Below are 17,291 nucleotides of genomic sequence, written 5' to 3' on the forward strand. Positions count from 1 at the left end.
GCCATAGTAGTCCGCTACAGCCCGGTTCACCGGAGTCCTGCTAGCCCAGCATTACTGCTCAGAACACTTGACTGGCCGGCATGTGTTCCATTTCGTTCCTATGTCTGTCCCTTCGGGGAAATGTCACGTGGTGACTTCCAGAGTCCTGTTAGCCTAGTGCTACAGCCCAGATTCATACGCTGTTGACCGACATGCTCGATGTGATTCATGTATGCCTGTCTCCATAGGTCTATGCCGCTTTGGGTTCACGACTAGCCATGTCGGCCTGGGTTCTCTGTCATATGGATGCTAGCGACACTATCATATACGTGAGCCAAAAGGCGCAAACGGTTCCGGACCATGGTAAGGCGACACCCGTGGGGATACCGTGCCTGAGGCCGCAAAGTGATATGAGGTGTTACATGCTAGACCGGTGTGACTTAGAATCGGGGTCCCGACACACTGCTCCAGTTCTGACTCCGCCTGATGAATCCAAGCTGTACGAGGTCTTTTCTGATGCCTCTCTCCAAGGTCTTGGCGCAGTGTTAATGCAAGAGAAGAAATTTGTTGCTTATACCTCTCGCCAGTTGAAACCCAATGAAAATAACTACCCCACTCATGATCTCGAGTTGGTGGCAGTTGTGCATGCTCTTTTGACTTGGAGACATCTTTTATTGGGAAGAAAAGTGGACATCTTCACTGACCACAAGAGTCTCAAGTACATCTTCACTCAGCCTAATCTCAACCTCAGGCAGACTCGATGGGTCGAAATGCTTCAAGAGTATAATCCGAGTATCGAGTATACTCCAGGCAAGGCCAATGTGATTGCTGACGCATTGAGCAAGAAGGCTTATTGCAACAGTCTGATTCTCAAGCCTTATCAACCTGTGCTTTGTGAAGCTTTCCGCAAACTTAATCTGCAAGTTGTTCCTCAAGGTTTCCTCGCCAACCTTCAAGTCTTTCCTACCTTGGAAGACCAGATTCGCCAAGGCCAGCTTCTTGATGCTATGGTGAAGAAGGTGAAGATTGGGATTGCCAAGAGTCAACCCAAGTACAAGTGCTACCGCCTTGATGACAAGGATACTCTCTTCTTCGAGGATCGTATTGTTGTGCCCAAAGGTGACCTTCGTAAAGTGATCATGAACGAGGCTCACAATTCTTTCCTCTCCATACACCCTGGGAGCACGAAGATGTAACAGGACCTCAAGCAGGCTTATTGGTGGACTCGAATGAAGCGAGAGATTGCTCAATTCGTGAATGAGTGTGATGTCTACAGAAGAGTGAAGGCAGAGCACCAAAGGCCAGCTGGTCTCCTCCAACCTCTTGCCATTCCAGAATGGAAGTTTGACCACATTGAGATGGACTTCGTGACTGGGTTTCCAAAGTCCAAGCGTGGCAATGATGCTATATTCGTTGTCATCGACAAACTCACCAAAGTGGCTCACTTTCTGCCTATCAAAGAGTCAATCACTGTAGCTCAATTGGCGGAACTCTATACCTCTTGAATTGTCTCTCTGCATGGTATTCCTCAAGTGATCTCTTCAGACCGTGGCAGCATCTTTACCTCCAAGTTTTGGGATTCTTTTCAGAAGGCCATGGGCACCAACATCCGCTTCAGCACAGCTTTCCATCCTCAAACTAGCCGTCAAGTCGAGCGTGTCAACCAGATTCTTGAAGATATGCTCAGGGCTTGTGTGATCTCCTTCGGCATGAAGTGGGAGGATTGTCTTCCTTATGCTGAATTCTCCTACAACAACAGTTTTCAAGCAAGTTCGGGCAAGGCCCCATTTGAAATTCTGTATGGCAGGAAGTGCCGTACCCCTCTCAACTGGTCCGAAACCGGTGAACGTCAGCTTTTGGGTAATGACTTAATCACAGAGGCAGAGGAAATGTGCAAAGTCATTCGAGATAACCTCAAAGCAGCCCAATCCCGCTAGAAGAGCTACTACGACAGTAAGCACCGTGATTTGGCTTTCGAGATCGGAGATCATGTTTACCTCCGCGTCTCTCCAATGAAAGGTACTCGTCGCTTCGGTATCAAAGGGAAGCTTTCCCCTAGATACGTGGGACCTTTCAAGATTGTTAGCAAGAGAGGTGATCTCGCCTATCAACTCGAGCTTCCTTCAAACTTTGCAAATGTTCATGACATGTTCCATGTCTCTCAGCTTCGAAAGTGCTTCAACACTCCTGACCGCACCGTCAACTTCGAGGACATTGAGCTCCAAGAAGATCTCTCTTATCGTGAGCACCCCGTTGCTATTCTCGAAGAGACTCAACGCAAGACTCGCAACAAGTCAATCAAATTCCTCAAAGTCAAGTGGTCACACCATTCCGACCGTGAAGCTACCTGGGAACGCGAGGATCACCTCCGTTCTGAATACCCGGCGTTCTTTCAGTCTTAGATCTCGGACGAGATCCTTTCGTAGTGGTGGAGTGTTGTAACACCCCGGGTATGACTTCCCCAATATGTAATCCAACTCTTGCCGTTCCCGGCCTTAAGTTATTTTATTTTCTCGGGTTCGGGTTTTTGTCTCCATGTGTTGTTATTATTGTCATGCATCTCATATCATGTCTTCATGTGCATTGCATTTGCATACGTGTTCGTCTCATGCATTCGAGCATTTTCCCCATTGTCCGTTTTGCATTCCGGCGCTTCGTTCTCCTCCGGTGGTCATTTCTACCTTTCTTTCGTGTGTGGGGATTAAACATTTCTGGATTGGACCGAGACTTGCCAAGCGGCCTTGGTTTACTACCGGTAGACCGCCTGTCAAGTTCCATACCATTTGGACTTCGTTTGATGCTCCAACGGTTAATCGAGGGACCGAAAAGGCCTCGTGTGTGTTGCAGCCCAACACCTCTCCAATTTGGCCCAAAACCCACCAAAACCTCTCCCATCATCTAGAGTATTCGATCACGATCGCGTGGCCGAAAACCGCACCTCATTTGGACTCTCCTAGCTCCCTCTATGTCTATATAAAGATCCCCCATTCCAAATCGCGGGTCTCCTCCCCCGAAACCCTAAAAATTACAGATCCGCCGCCGCCGGACACGTCCGGACGGCGCCGGACACGTCCGCCCAGCCCCGGCGCCGCCACGTGGCGCGCTGTCATTCGCCGTCGCCTCCGCGCCCCACATCGCCGCGCCAGGCCCGCCGGGGCCCGAGGCCGGCCCCCGCGGCCCGCACCGCGCCCGTCGCCCCGCCGCCGATCCGGAGCTCTGCGCTGCCGTCTTCCTCCGAGCCGGCTGCCGCCCCGGGTCACCGCGGCCGCTCGCCGCCCCACATTGCCGACTCCGGCGGCCGAGCCACCTCGCCGCGCCGCCGCCGGCCGCCGCGCCACCCCTCGCCGCTCCTCCGCACCGACGTCCTCCTCCTCCCGGCCGGCGAGCCCCTCCTCCGCGCCAAGTTCGACTCCGGCGAGCTCCATCTCCGGCGAGGACGAACCTCGAACCGCGTGCCCCGGATCTGGATCTGAGATCCCGTTTGGGTTGACTTTTGCCCCGAAACCCTAATTTATTTGCTCCTGTTCATCGCATCGTAACTCCTCATCCGTAGCTCCGTTTTGGGCATATAGCATATCAAAATGTTCGCCTCAAAGAGTACATCATTTCATCTCATTGCATCATTTTCATTTGAGTTCATCTTGATGCCCGAAATGATGTTAGAAGAGTGCTATTTGAGATAATTGTCAGATATGCTGCTCCAATTAGATATTTGTCATTTTTGCCATGATTAATGTGTGCATGATATGCCCCTGAGCTCTACATGAGTTTTGTTATATGTTTTGCCATCTATCCAGAGGTGCAACCCATGTATTTTTGTGATGTGTGTGGTGACTAGCACAAGATTGCAAAGTGGAGCATTCGTTAATGCTGATTTCAGGGACTTAGCATTTCCACTAAGTCCTTGATCTCTTTATCTCATATTACCATATGTTCATGTTGTTTCCCAGTGATCTGTGCCTCTTTTGAGGATGATCAGTAAGGATGTTTTGTTAATCTTGTAGTGCTCTATCCATCCATGTCTTTGTTTGCAATTATGGAGCACCCTAGCTTGAGTCAATCGAGCTCTACTTTTGTCATTTCGTGTATCTGGGCAGATTGTCTACTTGTTAGCGATTTTGCCAATGATGTTGTAGTTGATCCGTGCATGCTATGCTATTGTTCTTGCCATGTCTAGCTTGAATTTTGTGTATTCTTGATGGGTGTATGCTTAGCTTGTCATGACTTGCTCTGTAGTGAGTGCATCGAGCTCGTAAACATGCCTACTTGATATCTGTTTCGGCATGCTCCAGTTTTCACTAAGTTTGTGATCTGATTATGTTTTTGCCATGTTCACATGCTTGCAATTGTATTTTCTGAACCCTTTTGGCTCAAGGTCACTAAGGGACTTTTGTTAAGCTCTTTGAGTAGCTCCATGCCATGCTTTACTTTGCCATGTTCAGGTCCTGTAGAATGTAGTTTTCATGCTCCAAAGAGTGCTATCTGATCTGAAATTCCAGACAAGTGTTAATTTCACTAAGTCTGAAATCTGTTTACCAAATGCATTTTTGCCATGCTTGTTTGAACCTGTTAATGGATGAATTGGCCGTAGCTCAGTGCTAGACTTTTGTTAAGAATCATGAATGGATCCCTGCCATGTATTTTGATGCCATGTTTGGGTGCTGTAGCATGTCCATCTTGTTGCATTTAGATGTCTACTTGTTGTAAATCGCAGAACGTGGTCATATTTGAATTGCTTGCCATTTCCAAACCGTAACTCCGATTCCGGTGTTCTTTATATCGTTTTCAAGCGATTTCATCTCATCTTTCCAGTGGAACACTTGGATTTCCAAGTTGAGGCCAGGTTCATTCATACCTTGCCAAATCTTGCATATGCATCCCGCATCGCATCCCGCATAGCATACCATCTTTGCATCATATTGTTTGAGCATTGCACGTGGTTGATTGTGTTCAGTTTGCCTGTTTGTCTTGTTTGGGTAGAGCCGGGAGACGAGTTCGCTAACGAGGAGCCCGTTGAGTTTGCTTTCGAGGATCCAGTCAACTCCAACAACTTTGCAGGCAAGATGATCATACCCTCGAAATCACTACAATCTTTGTTTTGCTAGATGCTCGCTCTTTTGCTATGCCTATGCTATGATGCCTACCACTTTCTTATCATGCCTCCCAAAATTGCCATGTCAAACCTCTAACCCACCATGTCCTAGCAAACCGTTGATTGGCTATGTTACCGCTTTGCTCAGACCCTCTTATAGCGTTGCTAGTTGCAGGTGAAGATTGGAGGCCGTTCCTTGTTGGAACATTATTTACTTGTTGGGAAATCATTATATTGCCATGTTATCTTAATGCATCTATATACTTGGTATAGGGTGGAAGGCTCGGCCTCTTGCCTAGTGTTTTGTTCCACTCTTTCCGCCCTAGTTTCCGTCATATCGGTGTTATGTTCCCGGAGTTTTGTGTTCCTTACGTGGTTGGGTTATAATGGGAACCCCTTGATTGTTCGCCTTGATTTAAAGCTTTTCCAGCAATGCCCAACCTTGGTTTTACCATTTGCCACCTAGCCTCTTTTTCCCTTGGGTTTCTGGAGCCCGAGGGTCATCTTATTTTAAACCCCCCGGGCCAGTGCTCCTCTGAGTGTTGGTCCAAATAGAGCCACTTGCAGCGCTACCTTGGGGCAACTCGAGGGTTGGTTTTAGTTGTACATAGTGTTTATCTGAGTGTGCCCTGAGAACGAGATATGTGCAGCTCCTATCGGGATTTGTCGGCACATTCAGGTGGTGTTGCTGGATTGGTTTTGACTTGTCGAAGTGTCTTGAGGAACTGGGATACCGAGTTTGATTGGAATGTCTCAGGAGGAGGTCTATTCCTTCGTTGACCATGAGAGCTTGTCATGGGCTAAGTTGGGACTCCCCTGCAGGGATTTGAACTTTCGAAAGCCGTGCCCGCGGTTATGGGTAGATGTGAATTTGTTAATGTCCGGTTGTAGATAACTTAAACCTTAACTTAATTAAAACGAATCAACAGTGTGAGTTACCGTGATGGTCTCTTCTCGGCGGAGTCCAGGAAGTGAACACGGTGTTGGAGTAATGCTTGCACATGTTGTTCTCTCGTTTCTGGTTCGCGCTTTGCCTCCTCTTCTCGCTCTCTTTTGCAAACAGGATAGCCACCATATATGCTAGTCGCTTGCTGCAGCTCCAGATATTTCACCTTGTCTTACCCATAAGCTTAAATAGTCTTGATCGCGAGGGTGCGAGATTGTTGAGTCCCTGTGGCTCACAGATTACTTCCAAACCAGATGCAGGGCCTAATGATTCCGCTCCAGATGACGCGCTTGGGTTCAAGTGGGAGTTCGACGAGGACTCTCAACGATACTACGTGTCTTTCCCTGATGATCAGTAGTGGTGCCCTATTGGGGTGATCGGGACCGTGTCGCATGTTGGGTTTATCTTTCATTTTGGCGCCGTAGTCGGGCCATGAGTGTTTGAATGTTGTAATGCTATTTATGTACTTGATTGACGTGGCGAGTGTAAGCCAACTATGTATCTCCCCTTTTATTATCTAAATTACATGGGATGTTGTGAATATTGCCTAACTTGCGACATTGCTTTCAATGCGGTTATGTCTCTAAGTCGTGCCTTGACACGTGGGAGCTATAGCTGCATCGAGGGTGTTACACTTGGCCCTGAGCAGCCACTCATCTTCGCCGTCGGCGGTGGCGGTGGAATAGTCCGGAAGGAGAGTCCTTCCATTCTTGGACCCTTCGGCCTCCCCGGTTGGGGTGGCCTTCCTTTTCTTGTCTCCCCCGGCTAGAGGGGGAGAATCTTCATCTTCCTTCTCCTCGTTTTCACAGGAGGAGTGCGTCTCGGAGTTATCGGACGATGAGTCTGATATCACCTGGCGCCGGGAACTCTTTCAGGTTCCCTTGGCCTTCTTCTTGGTCTTCTCCGGCACCTCATAAGGAGCCGGAGTCAGCATCTCCGTCAGGAGAGCGTCCGCAGGGTCTTCGGGCAGCGGGGCCGGACAGTTAATCTGTTCCGATGCCTCCACCCAGTCCTGTCAAAGGCATGGGTGCTCAGACCCCGCACATGGTCAAGCTTTGGGAAATAAATACCCTACCAGATGTACATAACTTAACGGATTCGCAGGGCGCATCGCGCTTAGCCCGCGGTCCTCAGTAAGAGAAGGAGGGACCTCGGTGCCCTTGAACAGCACCTTCCAGACGTCCTTATGCGTTGTGTCGAAGAGCTCATGTAGAGTCTGGTGCTGGGCCGGGTCGAACTCCCATAAGTTGAAATCCCGTTGTTGACACGGGAGGATCCGGCGGAAGAGCATGACCTGGATTATGTTGACAAGCTTAAGTTTCTTGCTTGTCATGTTCCGGATACACTTCTGGAGTCCGTCCAGCTCCACCGATGAGCCCCAGGACACGCCCTTCTCCTTCCAGGAAGTGAGCCGCGTGGGGATTCCGGATCGAAACTCGGGGGCCGCCACCCAGTTGGTGTCGCGTGGCTCGGTGATGTAGAACCACCCAGATTGCCACCCCTTTATGGTCTCCATGAAGGAGCCCTCGAGCCATGTAACGTTGGGCATTTTTCCCACCATGGCTCCGTCGCATTCCACTTGTTGGCCGCCTACTACCTTCGGCTTGATATTGAAGGTCTTCAGCCACAGGCAGAAGTGGGGTCGGATGCAGAGGAAAGCCTCGCACACGATGATGAACGCCGAGATGTTGAGGATGAAATTCGGGGCCAGATCATGAAAGTCCAACCCGTAATAGAACATGAGGCCGCGGATGAATGGATGGAGGGGAAACCCAAGTCCGCGGACGAAGTGGGGGAGGAAAACCACCCTTTCATGACGTTCCGGGGTAGGGACGATCTGCCCTGCGGCTGGCAGCCGGTGCGCGATATCCGCGGCTAAGTATCCGGCTCCATGTAACTTTTTGATGTGTCCCTCCGTGACGGAGGAGGCCATCCACTTGCCTCCCGCTCCGGACATGTTTGGAGAAGGTTGAGGAGAAGGATGTGGACTTGGGCGCTGGAGCTCGAGTGCGCGAGAATGGATGAGCTAGGAGGAAGAAGGCGTGGGCAGAAAAAGGTGAGATCTTATCCCTTTATAAGGGCGGACTAAACTATGCGCCCCCACTAGCCTGGTAAAACTCACTTATCCCCCAAGCACCGCAATTGATGGGCGGTTGGGTTACCCACGTCTGTATTGATGAGAATCCCGTAATAAGGGGAACACGATCTCTGCTTTAACAAGACGTGTCAAGAAACCGCCTCGCGCTATGTGCGGGGCTGGTTAAAGAAAAACGGTTAAAATAATTACCAGACTGTGGTGTGATGTCATGCTGCCAAAACATGTCAGCAGATTAGATTTGTGGAAATATTATTCTCTCTACGGTGGTATGTGGAACTTATTTTGCAGGGTCAGACACTATCCTTGTATTCAAACTCTTCCGTGGTGTATTCGGAGGAGGAACCCGCCTTGCAATGCCGAAGACAACACTGCGCGCCGGACTCATCGTCATTGAAGCCTGGTTCAGGGGCTACTGAGGGAGTCCTGGATTAGGGGGTCTCTGGACAGCCGGACTATACCCTTTGGCCGGACTGTTGGACTATGAAGATACGAGATTAAAGACTTCGTCCCGTGTCCGGATGGGACTCTACTTGGTGTGGAAGGCAAGCTAGGCAATACAGATATGCATATCTCCTCCTTTGTAACCGACCTTGTGTAACCCTAGCCTCCTCTGGTGTCTATATAAACCGGAGGGTTTTAGTCCGTAGGACAACATACAATCATACCATAGGCTAGCTTCTAGGGTTTAGCCTCTCCGATCTCGTGGTAGATCAACTATTGTACTACTCATATTATCAAGAATAATCAAGCAGGACGTAGGGTTTTACCTCCATCAAGAGGGCTGAACCTGGGTAAAACATCGTGTCCCCTGCCTCCTGTTACCATCCTCCTTAGACGCACAGTTCGGGACCCCCTACCCGAGATCCGCCGGTTTTGACACCGACACCTAGATATTCTCATAACTATGCTCAATTCTGTCAATTGCTCGACAGTAATTCGTTCACCCACCGTAAAATATTTATGCTCTTGAGAGAAGCCACTAGTGAAACCTATGGCCCCCGGGTCTATCTTCATCATATTAATCTTCCAATACTTAGTTATTTCCTTTGCTTTTAGTTTGCCTTTATTTTACTTTGCATCTTTATCACAAAAATACCAAAAATATTATCTTATCATATCTATCAGATCTCACTCTCGTAAGTGACCGTGAAGGGATTGACAACCCCTTATTGCGTTGGTTGCGAGGAGTTATTTGTTTTGTGCAGGTACTAGGGACGTGCGTGCAACCTCCTACTGGATTGATACCTTGGTTCTCAAAAATTGAGGGAAATACTTATGCTACTTTGCTTCATCATCCTTTCCTCTTCAAGGAAATCCAGCGTAGTGCTCAAGAGGTAGCAAGAAGAATTTCTAGCGCCATTGCCGGGGAGTTTCACGCAAGTCAAGATTTGACTCCCAACAACGAGCCATTTCTGGCGCCGTTGCCGGGGAGTCTACGCAAAAGTCAACATACCAAGTACCCATCACAACCCTTATCTCCCGCATTACATTATTAGCCATTTGCCTCTCATTTTCCTCTCCCCCACTTCACCCTTGCTGTTTTATTCGCCCTCTCTCTCTATCCTCCCTCTCTTTCTCTATTTGCCTCTTTTTGCCCACTTGCTTTTTGTTTGCTTGTGTGTTGTATTGCTTGCTTCTCATGATGGCTCAAGATAACACTAAATTGTGTGACTTTAACAATACCAACATGATAATCCCCAAGTGCAAGGAATCATCGTAGCAATTTCCAAAGGTGGACGTGATAAGTATGGAGTGTCGAACCCACAAGGAGCTAAAGGTAAGATCAATATTCTCTCAAGCCCTATCTGCCACTGATACGACTCTACGTACACCGAACGTTTGCTTCCAACTAGCAACGAGAAATAAAACTAGGTTGTGGGTATGAAGAGGATAACTTTGTATGATATCGGAGAGCTAAAATATAAAAGTAGGTGTTGTTATCATGAAGTTAGAATATATTACTAAATATTATAAATAGGGAGTGTGGAATAATGGTGGGTCTGTGTGCAGAATTGTCCTAGGAAATCGTTAACAAGACCGGTAATCACTATTGCAGTTTCATATGAGGGAGAGGCATAAGCTAACATACTTTCTCTACTTGGATCATATGCACTTATGATTGGAACTCTAGCAAGCATCCGCAACTACTGAAGATCATTAAGGTAAAACCCAACCATAGCATTAAAGCATCAAGTCCTCTTTATTCCCATACGCAACAACCCCCTTACTCGGGTTTGTGTTTCAATCACTCACCAACCCACTATAAGCGAATCATGAACGTATTGCAACACCCTACAGCGGGAACCCCTCACGCTTGCGCGACATGGAGGGCACCATAGGACAACATCAAAGTAAAACATACAACTCATACCAATCTAAATCATCAATCAACCCAAAGACAAAAGATATCTACTCAAAACATCATAGGATGGCAACACATCATTGGATCATAATATCTGGCATAAAGCACCATGTTCAAGTAGGGATTACAGCGGGGTGCGGTAGAGTGGACCGCGTAAAAGAGATGAGGGTGATGATGATGGTGATGTTGATGAAGACGATCACCGCGGCGATGATTCCCCTCCCGGTGGCACTCCGGTGCCATCGAGAGAGAGAGGAGGAGAGGTTCTACCCCTTGTACTTCCTCCTCCATGGCCTCCCCCCTAGATGGGGAGAGGTTCTCCCTCTGGTCCTTGGCCTTCATGGTGATGATGGCCCCTCCGGGATCCTCCTCCATGCCCTCCGGTGATGACGGCCCCCTCCGGCAGGGTGCCACAGAGGGCCTAGATTGGTTTTCTGTGGCTACGGAGGCTTCTGGCGGTGGAACTCCCGATCTAGGTTAATTTTCCGAGGTTTCTGTATTTATAGGAATTTTTGGCGTCGATCTCACGTCAAGGAGGTGCCCAAGGCGTCCATGAGGCAGGACCACACGCCTGGGGGGCCCACCCTCGTGGACTCCCCGGGACTCTCCTGGCCCAACTCTTTTACTCCGGGTCTTCTTTTGGTCCACAAAAAATCGTCAAAAATTGGCACGTCAATTGGACTCTGTTTGATATTCCTTTTCTGTAAAACTCAAAAACAAGGAAAAAACATAAACTGGCACTGGGCGCTAGGTTAATAGGTTAGTCCCAAAAATCATATAAAATAACATATAAATGCATATAAAACATCCAAGGTTGATAATATAATAACATGAATACTTCATAAATTATAGATATGTTGGAGACGTATCAGCATCCCCAAGCTTAATTCCTGCTCGTCCTCGAGTAGGTAAATGGTAAAAGAAATAATTTATGAAGTGCGAATGCTAGCAAGTGCATAAGTTTCATCAATGATAGTTTCAATCACTTTTTATAACATCATTATATATCATTACAGTAGCTCATCTTCATAAAACTTTTCATGATCAAGTAACAAGCTATTCACATGTTAAAGTATAGATCATAAACTTTCTTGAAACTAACAAACTATATTCTCAGTCATCAAACAATTGCAATTCATCTTATTTTCAGGAAGGATCTATGTCAGAGCTTTGGTTTAGCAAATTCCACATACTCAACTATCATTTAATCTTTCACAGTTGTGATAACCCACAAGTATAGGGGATCACAACAGTTTTCGAGGGTAGAGTATTCAACCCAAATTAATTGATTCGACACAAGGGGAGACAAAGAATACTCTCAAGTATTAGCAGCTGAGTTGTCAATTCAACCACACCTGGAAACTTAATATCTGCAGTAAAGTATTTAGTAGCAAAGTAATATGATAGTAGTGATAACGGTAACAAAAAGGTAACAGTAGTAAAAGTAATGTTTTTGGTATTTTGTAGTGATGATAGCAATAGCAACGGGAAAGTAAATAAGTGAAGAACAATATATGGAAAGCTCGTAGGCAATGGATCAGTGATGGAGAATTATGCCGGATGCGGTTCATCATGTAACAGTCATAACCTAGGGTGACACAGAACTAGCTCCAGTTCATTGATATAATGTAGGCATGTATTCCGAACATAGTCATACGTGCTTATGGAAAAGAACTTGCATGACATCTTTTTTCCTACCCTCCCGTGGCAGCGGGGTCCTTACGGAAACTAAGGGATATTAAGGCCTCCTTTTAATAGAGAACCGGAACAAAGCATTAACACATAGTGAATACATGAACTCCTCAAACTACGGTCATCATCGGTAAGTATCCCGCTTATTGTCACTTCGGGGTTAACGGATCATTACACATAATAGGTGACTATGGACTTGCAAGATAGGATCAAGAACACTCATATATTGATGAAAACATAATAGGTTCAGATCTAAAATCATGGCACTCGGGCCCTAGTGACAAGCATTAAGCATATCAAAGTCATAGCAACATAAATCTCAGAACATAGTGGACACTAGGGATCAAACCCTAACAAAACTAACTCGATTACATGATAGATCCCATCCAACCCATCACCGTCCAGCAAGCCTACGATGGAATTACTCACGCACGGCGGTGAGCATCATGAAATTGGTGATGGAGGATGGTTGATGATGACGATGGCGACGGATTCCCCTCTACGGAGCCCCGAACGGACTCCAGATCAGCCCTCCTGAGAGGTTTTAGGGCTTGGCGGCGGCTCCGTATCGTAAAACGCGATGATTTCTTCTCTCACATTTTTTTCTCCCCGAAACTCAATATATGGAGTTGGACTCAGAGAGGCAACAAGGGGCCCACGAGGTAGGGGGGCGCGCCCTAGGGGGGCAGGCGCGCCCCCACCCTCGTGGAGAGGTGGTGGGACCCCTGGCCTTCATCTTTTGCAGGTATTTTTCTTATTTTCTGAAAAGTGGGTCCGTGAAGTTTCATGTCATTCCGAGAATGTTTGCTCCTGCACATAAATAACACCATAGTAATTCTACTGAAAACAGCGTCAGTTCGGGTTAGTTCCATTCAAATCATGCAAGTTAGAGTCCAAAACAAGGGCAAAAGTGTTTGGAAAAGTAGATACGTTGGAGACGTGTCAACTCCCCCAAGCTTAAACCTTTGCTTGTCCTCAAGCAATTCAGTTGACAAACTGAAAGTGATAAAGAAAAACTTCTACAAACTCTATTTGCTCTTGTTGTTGTAAATATGTAAAGCCAGCATTCAAGTTTTCAGCAAAGATTATAACTAACCACATTTGCAATAATGCATAGGTCTCAAGTTTACTCATATCAATAGCATAATCAACTAGCGAGCAATAATAATAAATCTCGGATGACAACACTTTCTCAAAACAATCATAATATGACATAACAAGATGGTATCTCGCTAGCCCTTTCTGAGACCGCAAAACATAAAAGCAGAGCACCTTTAAAGACCAAGGACTGACTAGACATTGTAATTCATGGTAACAGAGATCCAGTCAAGTCATACTCAATGTAAACTAACAATAATGAATGCAAATGACAGCGGTGCTCTCCAACTGGTGCTTTTTAATAAGAAGATGATGACTCAACATAAAAGTAAATAGATAGGCCCTTCGCAGAGGGAAGCAGGGATTTGTAGAGGTGCCAGAGCTTGGTTTTGAAATAGAGGTGAATAATATTTTGAGTGGTATACTTTCATTGTCAACATAACAACCAAGAGATGGCGATATCTTCCATGCTACACACATTATAGGCGGTTCCCAAACAGAATGGTAAAGTTTATACTCCCCCTTCCACCAACAAGCATCAATCCATGGCTTGCTCGAAACAACGAGTGCCTCCAACTAACAAGAGTCCCTGGGGGAGTTTTGTTTGCAATTATTTTGATTTAGTTTGCACAAAGCATGGGACTGGGCATCCCGGTGACCAACCATTTATCTCGTGAGTGAGGAGCGGAGTCCACTCCTCTTGAGAATAACCCGCCTAACATGGAAGATACAGACAACCCTAGTTGATACATGAGCTATTCGAGCATACAAAACAGGATATTTATTTGAAGGTTTAGAGTTTGGCACATACAAATTTACTTGGAACGGCAGGTAGATACCGTATATAGGTAGGTATATTGGACTCATATGGAATAACTTTGGGGTTTATGGAGTTTGGATGCACAAGCAGTATTCCCGCTTAGTACAGGTGAAGGCTAGCAAAAGACAGGGAAGCGACCAGCTAGCGAGCGACAACAGTCCTGAACATGCATTAAAGTTAATCAACACCGAATGCAAGCATGAGTAGGATATAATCCACCATGAACATAAATATCGTGAAGGCTATGTTGATTTTGTTTCAACTACATGCGTGAACATGCGCCAAGTCAAGTCACTTAAATCATTCAGAGGAGGATACCACCCTATCATAACACATCATAACTATCTCAATAGCATGTTGGCACGCAAGGTAAACCATTATAACTCATAGCTAATCAAGCATGGCACAAGAAACTATGATCTCTAGTTGTCATTGCAAACATGTTTATTGATAATAGGCTGAATCAGGGACGATGAACTAATCATATTTACAAAAACAAAAGAGGTCGAGTTCATACCAGCTTTTCTCATCTCATCCAGTCCATCATATATCATCATAATTGCCTTTCACTTGCACGACCGAATAGTGTGAATAATAATAATAGTGCGCGTGCATTGGACTAAGCTGGAATCTGCAAGCATTCAATAAACAGGAGAAGACAAGGCAATATGGGCTCTTTTGTCAGATAAACAATAATGCATATAAGAGCCACTTCAACAATTTAATCATGGTCTTCTCCTATCGACCCCCAAAGAAAAGAAAAGAAATAAAACTATTTACACGGGAAAGCTCCCAACAAGCAAAAGAAGAACATGAAATATTTTTGGGTTTTCTTTTAAATTACTACTACAAGCATGGAAATTAAAACTAGCTAAAAGCTACAACTAATTTTTTTGGTTTCTCTTAAGGTTTATTAAACACACAAGAAGAAAGCATAAAAAGGAAATTAAACTAGCATGGATGATACAATGAAAAAGTATGAGCACCGACATCTAGCAATGAGTGTGTGAACATAAATGTAATGTCGGTGAGAAATACGTACTCCCCCAAGCTTAGGCTTTTGGCCTAAGTTGGTCTGTGGCCACGGCTGGCCTGGCGGATATCCATAATAGTAGTTGGGGTCGTACTGCGATGCGGCATCTATTGCCTGCTGAGCTGCAGCGTGGCGACGAGCGGCCTCCTCTCTCCTCTCGTACTCATCTGCCTCCTCTCTGGTGATAGTATATCTTCCTCTTGCCTGATAATCAAAGAAGGCAGGAGCAGATAGAGTAATACGGACAACACGGCGTCTGGCAAAGATTAGTCGATACTGGAGAGGTGATTCGTTCCTCTCGACAAACTGGTGGTGAACCATATCATTAAAATCTAGATAAGCAGGTGGTAATTCAATATCATCTTCGCATATGGCTATACCAAGAAAATTAGCTATGCGGGTTGCATAAATTCCTCCAAAGAAATCTCCATTAAATCTTTTAAGATGCAACCTACGTGCAACAATGGCTCCCAAACTATAAGAATGGTCTCCTAACACAACACTCCTAAGAATACTGAGATCGGGGACACACATGTGACATGCCTCATCTTTACCATTGGTGCATCTACCTATGAAGAGAGCAAAATAATGTATGGCAGGAAAGTGAATGCTCCCTATGGTAGCTTGTGTAATATCTCTAGATTCTCCCACGGTTATGCTAGCAAGAAAATCTCTAAATTCAGATTTACGAGGATCCCCTATACTACCCCATTGTGGAAGTTTGCATGCAGTGGTAGAATCCTCTAAGTCTATAGTGTAAGATTTATCATAAATATCAAATAGGACAGTTGGAGAATTACGTGAAGTTGAAAATTCAAACCTTCTCGCAAAGGTACTGGTGAGGTTGTGATACTGGCTGCACTTCTCTTCTTCGAAGCTCACAAGATCAGCGTTACGCAAATATGCGTTAAATTGTTCTTTAATTCCTGCTCGATCCATAAAGTTTTCAGAAGGCATTCACAAGGACGCACTGGAGCGTCTCTTGGTGGCTCGCCATCAGCATCACGCACTGCAAGCCTGGGTCCTTGCTTCCTTGAAGAACCACCTTGGAACATTTTCCTAAGCCTATTTCTTACTCTAAAAAATTCTGAAAATTTTTAGTAACTTCAAAATAAAGTGAACCAAACTCAATAATATTGATAGCAACTACTCCTACAAGTGCCTAGGGCCTATATCATGCATCAAAACTACTTTTGACCATATAAATTTGACATGCAAGCTCAAGAACAGGGTCACCTAAGCAGCAAAAATTTGCAATGAATAGAGCACTAGAACAAAAACTAATTGGACCAATGGAGGAGTCACATACCAAGGAACAATCTCCCCAAGCAGTTTTGTGAGAGGTGCTTTGAGCAAGGAGATCGAAAATGGCAGCAAGATGAGCTAGAACTCGTGCTTGAGCTGGTTATTCGTGTTTGTGGGAGGAAGAAGGAGTGTGTGGGTGAAAGGATAAGTGGAGGAGGGACACCGTGGGCCCACGAGGCAGGGGGGCGCGCCCAGGGGGTAGGGCGCGCCCTCCACCCTCGTGGGCAGGTGGTTGACCCCCCTGCTGTGTTCTCAGTGCCAAATATTCTCAAATATTCTGAAAAAATCATATTTAAATTTCAGGGCGTTTGGAGAACTTTTATTTTCGAGTTATTTTTATATTGCATGGATAATCAGATAACAGACAGGAAAAACATTTATTTTTATTTTATTTAATATAAATAACAGAAAGTAAAAGTGGGGTACAGAGGGTTGTGCCTTCTAGTTTCATCCATCTCATGATCATCAAAAGGAATCCTCTAACAAGGTTGATCAAGTCTTGTTAACGAACTCATTCCGAATAACATGGAACCGAAGAAATTTCGAATAGCACTATGTTACCTCAACGGGGATGTGCACATCCCCAATAATAAGAATATCATATTTCTTCTTGACAGTAGGAAGAGGAAATTCAAAACCTCCAAATATAATTGATGGAATTTTTCCAATAGAGTTGATACTATGAACCTGAGGTTGTTTCCTCGGAAAGTGTACCGTATGCTCATTACCATTAACATGAAAAGTGACATTGCCTTTAGTGCAATCAATAACAGCCCCTGCAGTATTCAAAAAGGGTCTTCCAAGAATAATAGACATACTGTCGTCCTCGGGAATATCAAGAATAACAAAGTCCGTTAAAATAGTAA

The sequence above is a fragment of the Triticum dicoccoides genome, chromosome 4A (genome assembly GCF_002162155.2).
Source record: "Triticum dicoccoides isolate Atlit2015 ecotype Zavitan chromosome 4A, WEW_v2.0, whole genome shotgun sequence".
Classification (NCBI taxonomy): Eukaryota; Viridiplantae; Streptophyta; class Magnoliopsida; order Poales; family Poaceae; genus Triticum; species Triticum dicoccoides.